The 7,933-nt window shown below is 45.7% G+C and overlaps 1 non-coding gene across 1 annotated transcript; it reads right to left on the minus strand.

Annotated features, from left to right (window-relative positions):
• Nucleotides 1-6,696: 6,696 nt before the first annotated feature.
• trnat-cgu (transfer RNA threonine (anticodon CGU)) lies at nucleotides 6,697-6,768 on the minus strand. The gene has a single exon. It is a non-coding gene; the product is annotated as a tRNA-Thr (tRNA).
• Between the last annotated feature and the right edge of the window lie 1,165 nt (nucleotides 6,769-7,933).

Consider the following 7,933-nt stretch of genomic DNA (forward strand, 5'->3'; position numbering starts at 1 on the left):
ATACATTCGGACTTTTGTGTTCCGTGTCAGTGAGCCATTTTCCCACACTCTCTTGGCCAGTCTGGACATAGCAGTGGAAGCCTTTCCCATGCACCTGTTGATTTCTGCATCGAGAGACAGGTTACTGGTGATAGTTGAGCCTAGGTAGGTGAACTCTTGAACCACTTCCAGAGCGTGGTCGCCGATATTGATGGATGGAGCATTTCTGACGTCCTGTCCCATGATGTTCTTTTTCGTGAGGCTGATGGTTGGGCCATATTCGTTGCAGGCAGCCGCAAACCTGTCGATGAGACTCTGCAGCCACTCTTCAGTGTGAGATATTAATGCAGCATCGTCAGCAAAGAGGAGTTCCCTGATGAGGACTTTCCGTACTTTGGTCTTCGCTCTTAGACGGGCAACCTGCCACCTGATCTTGTGTGGAGGAAAATTCCTTCTTCTGAAGGCTTGAACGCATGTGAGAGCAGCAGGGAGAAGAAGATCCCAAACAATGTAGGTGCGAGAACACAGCCCTGTTTCATGCCACTCAGGATAGGAAAGGGGTCTGATGAGGTGCCGTTATGCTAAATTGTGCCTTTCATATTGTCATGGAATGAGGTGATGATACTTAGTAGCTTTGGTGGACATCCAATCTTTTCTAGTAGTCTGAAGAGATCACGTCTGCTGACGAGGTCAAAGGCTTTGGTGAGATCTATGAAAGCAACGTTGAGGGGCATCTGTTGTTCACGGCATTTCTCCTGTAGCTGGTAAAGGGAGAACAGCATGTCAATGTTGGATCTCTCTGCTCGAAAGCTACACTGTGCCTCAGGGTAGACACGCTCAGCCAGCTTCTGGAGCCCGTTTAAAGCGACTCGAGTGAAGACTTTCCCCACTATCCTGAACAGGGAGATTCCACGGTAATTGTTGCAGTCACCACGGTCACCCTTGTTCTTATAGAGGGTGATGATATTGCCATCGCGCATGTCCTGTGGTACTGCTCCCTCGTCCCAGCACAGGCAAAGCAGTTCGTAGAGTGCTGGAAGTATAGCAGGCTTGGTATTCTTGATTATTTCAGGGTAATGCTGTGCTTCCCAGGTGCTTTTCTGCTGGCTAGAGAATGAATGGCATCACTGAGTTCCGATTTTGTTGGCTGTACGTCCAGCTCGTCCATGACTGGCAGAGACTGGGCTGCATTGAGGGCGGTCTCAGTGACAACATTTTCCCTGGAGTACAGTTCTCGGTAGTGCTCCACCCAGCAGTCCATTTACTTCCGTTGGTCAGTGATTGTGTCCCCTGATTTAGATTTGAGGGGGGCGATCTTCTTGATGTTTGGCCCAAAAGCTCTCTTCATGCCATCATACATTCCTCGGATGTTTCCGGTGTCAGAGGCCAGCTGAATATGACTGTATAGGTGTAGCCAGTAGTCATTTGCACAGTGCCTGGCTGTTCTTTGTGCAGCGCTTCTGGCTGCTTTAAGAGCTACGGATGTTAACTCACTGGGGGCTTTCTTGTAGTTCAACAGTGCAATTCGCTTAGCGGCTATGACAGGTTCCAGCTCTTCAAAGTTTGATTGAAACCAGTCTGCATTCTGCTTCACACGTTTGCCATAGCTGATCATAGCTGAGTCATAGATGGCATCTCTGATGTGGGCCCACTTGGTCTCTGCATCCCCTGTCGGAGTGTTTTGATGAAGTTTGTCAAGTGAATTTGGAAACTTACGTAACAGCTGTGGATAAGAAATTCTGCTAGTGTTGATGCGCGGGCGGCCCTTCCGCTGGGAGTGATGCAGCTTCTTTGGTTTGAGTCTAACCTTGCTGCATACCACACACTGCACACCACACACATCCTTGTCCACTCAACACAGTATTGGACTGGCAGTAAAATAAGCTTGCATGCAGCTTGCTGTGAAATGGCATGAGACTGCCATCTCTTGGTGTGAAATAGAACTGCAAGAGGGAAATTGATTGAAAATAAAAAGCTCGGTGGGAATGTAAGCTGTGAGGGGAATACAAAGGGCCGGATTTTATTTGGTTCACTCCCCCCGAGATTCCGGCCCTGCTCCAATTCTGGTCTTTTGAGCATCGCTGATTTTTATCGCTCCACCGCTGGCAGCTGTGCCATCAGCTGTCCAGGCCCGAAGCCTGAGATTTCCCTCCCTGAACTCTCCGCCTCTCGACCTCTCTTCCCTCCTTTAAAACACTCATGGAAGCCTACTTCTGTGACCATGCTTTTGGCCATCTGCTCTAATACGGTCTTGTGTGGCTTGGGGTCCAATTTTGCTTTCCGACACTCCTGTGAAGTGCCATGGGACGCTGTATTACGTTAAAGGTGCTCTATAAATTTACACACAAGTTGTTGTTGTTTTTGGTCTGGAATGTATTGCCTGAGAGAATGGTGGAAGGAGACTCAATCGTAAGGTTGAAAAGGGAATTTCGATAAATAGTTGAAAGGAAATGAAAGAGCTGCCACAGGCACGATGGGCCGCCCTGGTTGTAGATGTCGTCGTCATCCTTCCTTCTACGTGAGATGATGGACGTGCAGCAAATCCATTGGTGATGGGATAGTTTCCCATGGTGCACTTTGTCCGATAGCTGAAGAGGTCAATATGTGAGAGGCAGGTTCTTCCACAAGTGACACATATGAGGTGGGATTATCAGGTGTCGCTGTTTTCCATGTTGGCACCTGCTGTCAAGCTGCTATAGTCACTGATTGTCATGGTGACGCACACACCAGTCCAGGGGTAATATCACCATTTCCCTCTGTTGTTGGCCAGTGTCTCCCATGTGTGAAAATCGATGTTTCGGGCCTTCATGTCCTGCTTGCAGGCATCCTTGAAGTGGGGCTTTGGGCATCCAACTGGTCTTCTGTCTCCGGCGACCTCCCCATACAGAATACCCTTGGGAATGTGTCATCTTCCATCCTGCGAACGTGCCTGAGCCAGCAAAGTCACCTCTGCTTGACGAGTGTGAGCATACTCGGGAGATTTGCTTTTGAAAGCATTGTTACATTTGTGATTTTGTCCAGTGTTTATTTGCGCAGTGTCTCACTGTCTTTTGCACAATTGCCTTGGCTAATTTCAAGTCGTATAATGTTCTGGCTGCTGGTTTCATGTTGTGCATCAGGTCGGTTCTGCTTTTTGCTTCAATAACAGATGTCATCTCTGCTGAGTAGGTGGGGAAGAGACAGTTGCCCACCTCCTTCTGGAATGTGTCTTTGCAAAGCAGGTGTGGAAAGAGATGCAGTGGTTTTTGTCGAGGTTCATCCCAAGCAGCTCTGTAACACAGGAGTCGTGCTCTCCGGGCAGTTCCCAGGGATGCACACCGAGATAAACATCAGCTGCTGCTGGAGGACCATCAATTTGGTGATAGACACTCTTTGGTCTGCCCTAAACATGCTGGTCTTCCAGCGCAAAAAGTTGTCCACGACCGAGTGTTGCAGACTGGCACATTCCAAGGTCCAGGACTACGTGCTGAGGGACACACTAAAGCTTGGGGTAGCCACTGCAAAGGCTCAATGGGGAAAGACCACTGTGTAAGGTCCCCCCGCCATAGTGAACTGGGCAGCTGGACTCAATGGAAACCCCTCGTGCTGTATACACCAGATATGGGTTTGCTGTAAAATGTCCATGTCAGGTAAAATGGAGTGGAAGGGTTGTGAGGCAACTCACTCCTGTATTGAAGAAAACTGATTTCCTTTGCACTTTTTGGAATGTCAACTTGGTGCTGTTTTGAACTGTTGTATCATGCATTTTTTACAGATTTATATGAATAAAGCATATTTTTACGAATAAAAACCTGGGGATTCATATGCATAGTTCTTTGAAGGTGGCAGGACACATTGAGAAAGTAGTTAGCAAAGCATATGGGATCTTGGGCTTCATAAATAGAGGTACTGAGTACAAAAGTAGGGAAGTTATGCTGAACCTGTATAAATTTCTAGTTGGGCCACAACCAGAGAATTGCATCCAGTTCTAGTCAACACACTTTTGGAGGGATGTGAGTGTCCTTGAGAGGGTGGAGGAGATTTAACAGAATGGTTCCAGACATGAGGGATTTTAGCTGTAAGGTTAGGTTGGAGAAGCTGGGGTTGTTCTCCTTGCAGCAAAGGAGATTGAGGGGAGATTTGATAGACATGTACAAGATTATAATAAATATGACAGGTTTAGATAACTTACAGGGCGATGGGGATAGAGCGGGGGAATGGGACTGAATGGATTGATTTACATGGGCTTGATGGGCAAAATGACTTCCTGTACTGTAGTGACTCCAGGACTCAATGACTCTCTCTCCTTCTCTCTCTCTCTCTCTCTCTGTCTATCGCTTTACCTCTCTCTGCCTCTCTCTCTCTATCTGTCTTTAGCTGGTCCTCTAACTTTCTATCGCACTCTCTCTCTCTCTTTTTTTCACACTCTCTCTCTCCATTACACACATATTTGTCAATCACATGTCAAAGAAGGAAGCGTAATGAAGGAATGTCTGTGCCCTTGAAAATGTTTCCAGCAGAATAGTTAAATGTTTAAAGTTTCTGTTGGGAGTATGACCTGAGATGGTGAGACACAAGGATGTGAGGTTATTAAAGTCCTCATGAAATGTAATAGGGAATAATTTTCTTCACTGGTGAACCCAAAGGAACAAATATGGCACAAGAATGAGTAAAGTCAGAGGATTGAGAAACATCCAATGGTTCTTCACATCTACAAGTCAGCAGACCCACAGAAAAACAGTAGGTTGAGAGTTCAGATCCAGTGATAGACTGGACAAATATCGAGCCAGTGCTTTTTTCTTTATAAACATGACATCTGTCCACTTGGCTATTGCACCTCGTCTCGATGTATCTGATAATACTGATACTATTTGTATTCCACAGTTGCTTTGAAATCACAGGCAATATAAATGGATTGGGAATGTCAATGGTTAGGAACCATTAATGGATTGGGAAAGTCAATGGACTGGAAAATATCAGTGGATTGGGAAATTCTATAGACTGAGATATATCAATGGATTGGGACAGTTCAGTACATTGTGAAACATCAATGGATTAGGAAACAGGAATTAAAGGGACAGATGCAGTTCAACCTGGAAAAGTGTGAAGTGATTCATTTTGGAAGGTCGAATTTGAATGCAGAATACAGGCTGAAAGACAGGATGCTTGGTGGTGTGGAGGAACAGAGGGATCTTGGGGTCCATGTCCATAGATCGCTCAAAGTTGCCACCCAAGTTGATAGGGTTGTTAAGAAGGCGTATGGTGTGTTGGCTTTCATTAACAGGGGGATTGAGTTTAAGAGCCGCGAGGTTATGCTGCAGCTCTATCAAGCCCTGGTTAGACCACACTTGGAATATTGTGTTCAGTTCTGGTCGCCTCATTATAGGAAGGATGTGGAAGCTTTAGAGAGGGTGCAGAGGAGATTTACCAGGATGCTGCCTGGACTGGAGGGTATGTTTTACGAAGAAAGGTTGAGGGTGCTAGGGCTTTTCTCATTGGAACGAAGAAGGATGAGAGGTGACTTGATAGAGGGGTACAAGATGATGAGAGGCATAGATAGAGTGGATAGCCAGAGACATTTTCCCAGGGCAGAAAGGGCTATCACCAGGGGGCATAATTTTAAGGTGATGGAGGAAGGTTTCGGGGAGATGTCAGAGGTAGGCTCTTTACACAGAGAGTGGTGGGTGCGTGGAATGCACTGCCAGCGGTGGTAGTAGAAGCAGATACATTAGGGACATTTAAGCGACTCTTGGATCGGTACATGGATGATAGTAGAATGAAGGGTATGTAGGTAGTTTGATCTTAGAGTCGGTTCAAGGTTCGGCACAACATCATGGGCCGATGGGCCTGTACTGTGCTGTACTGTTCTATGTTCTATGTTCCAGATGAAAGGATTGCATTAATTAATGGATTAGAATGTGGAGAGGCAGGAGAAAATGATGCCATTTTAGGGGGCCGGGGGTTAGTAGAAACAGACCAGGGCTATTTTACTCTCTATCTCATTCCTTTCTTCTATCTGGCTCATTATCACATCCTCTCTCTCTCAGAGCGGTGGGAATCACTGGAACCCACACTTGTTGCCCAGGTTGTTTGGTTCCGGGAAAATACAAGGTCCACATCAGATTGACAGGAAAGATAAATGTGATTCAGAGCCAATCATATTCCTTTTGGTGATGTGTGCTCAGCCTTGTTATATCAGCAAAGGCAGCAGGAAATGCAAATCCTGAAGAGTTTTGATAGAGTGAAGAAGGAGAAAGTGTTGCCAGTGACAGAAGGGTCAGTAACCAGAGGAAACACATTTAAAGTAATTGACAAAAGAATTAGAGTTGTGATGAGGAGATTGTTTTTTCAGCAGTGTGTTGCTCTGGTCTGGAATGCAATCCTGAAATGTCAGTGGAAGCAGATTCAATGTTAACTCTGAATGGAATTGGATACATACCTGACATGGAAAATATAACAGGGCAATGGGGGAAAGGACAGGAGTGTGGGATGTGGGATTAATAGAATAGCTCTGTTAAATATCAAGCAAATGCACAGTAATAAGGTTCAGTGCTTGGACCTCAGTTATTTTCACTCTATCAATGGCAGAGAAGGCTCGAGGGACCATGTGGCTGCTCCTCATGTTCTTCCCAGTGTCCAGGATAAAGTGTAACATCACACTGATTTCCAGATGGCCAAAACAAATGCAACGGACATCTTTTCTGGAAACATCACATTTAAAGTGAGAAACTAATCATAAGGCACGGATGGGGATTAAACCCGTGATCTTCAGTTTACGAGACTGACGCCTTACCACTTGGCCACCATGCCTTTTGTTAATGGATACCTGAGGCTCCAGAGGAGGATTTGTGATTCTTTTTCAGTTTGGTTGAAACAGCATCGAGAAACATGCACAGAAATAAAGAGGGATTGTGGAATGGGAAACAGATCAGCCTCATTTACATCATCAGCATCATGAAATCTTCATTCAGACGTTCCATTCTCATCCTCAGCTTTTCTCACATCTGTACAATAATATAAGAGTGGACATTGGGTTGTTACTGGGCAGATTATATAAATGGACTATGTGCATCATCACAGGAAGTGATGTAATATAATCTGCACGGCACCTCATGGAGAGTTGTAGATGAAACTTTCAATGCAAGATGTGTGGAGTAAACTCAGGTTATTTTAACCGTCAGATTCTTATAAATTGTGTACTAAGCCTTGACAGATATCAGAATATTATATGGGGGCCACAGTAAACCAAAGCAATGATGGGGAAATCTTTGCCTGTACCTTTGAAAAGGTCACTGGACTGAACCAAGCCGAGGAGTGGCCGAGATGGTTCCAGAGGTTTGCAAGGTATCGTACTGCATCGGGTCTCGTGCAGAAGCCAGACATGGAGCAGGTCAGTACACTATTGTCTGCCATGGAGGGAGTGTGTAGGCTCCGAGTGAAGAAGTTATTAAGGCACTCAAGACCTATTTTAATTGAGGAAAAAAATGTCATCGTGGAGCCAAAGTTAAAACGCTGCATTTGCTGACAACGCAACCACCAGGTGACGCTGTACTAGCACATGCGCAAATGCAGCCTCTTCCACTGAAACGTCACTTTCTGTGACATTCAGGCAGCTGCCAGGATTAAAGATGGAGCTACTCAATTTATCACAGAAAACAACTTAGACCCAAAAATCCCCTCAAAGGTTGCCATCGCCGCCTCCGTCCCACCCCCAATAGTCCCCCGCTACCTCTTGCGCATTCGCCAGTTATATAGTACCAAGTCATCCTAATTCACCTAAAGTGAACTACTTTCGGAGCAGTGACTGTCATTTCATAAGCAAATACGGCACATATCTACACAATGGACATGTTTTGGTTGATACCCGGAGAACGTTGCGCTGTTTGAAGTCTCATCAGAAGGACAGCACCTCTGACAGTGCTGCACACCCTCTGTAATTCAGTGAGGTTTCATAGAGTCAGAGAGTTATACAGCA

This window comes from Heterodontus francisci, chromosome 28 (assembly GCF_036365525.1).
Source record: "Heterodontus francisci isolate sHetFra1 chromosome 28, sHetFra1.hap1, whole genome shotgun sequence".
NCBI classification, from domain to species: Eukaryota; Metazoa; Chordata; class Chondrichthyes; order Heterodontiformes; family Heterodontidae; genus Heterodontus; species Heterodontus francisci.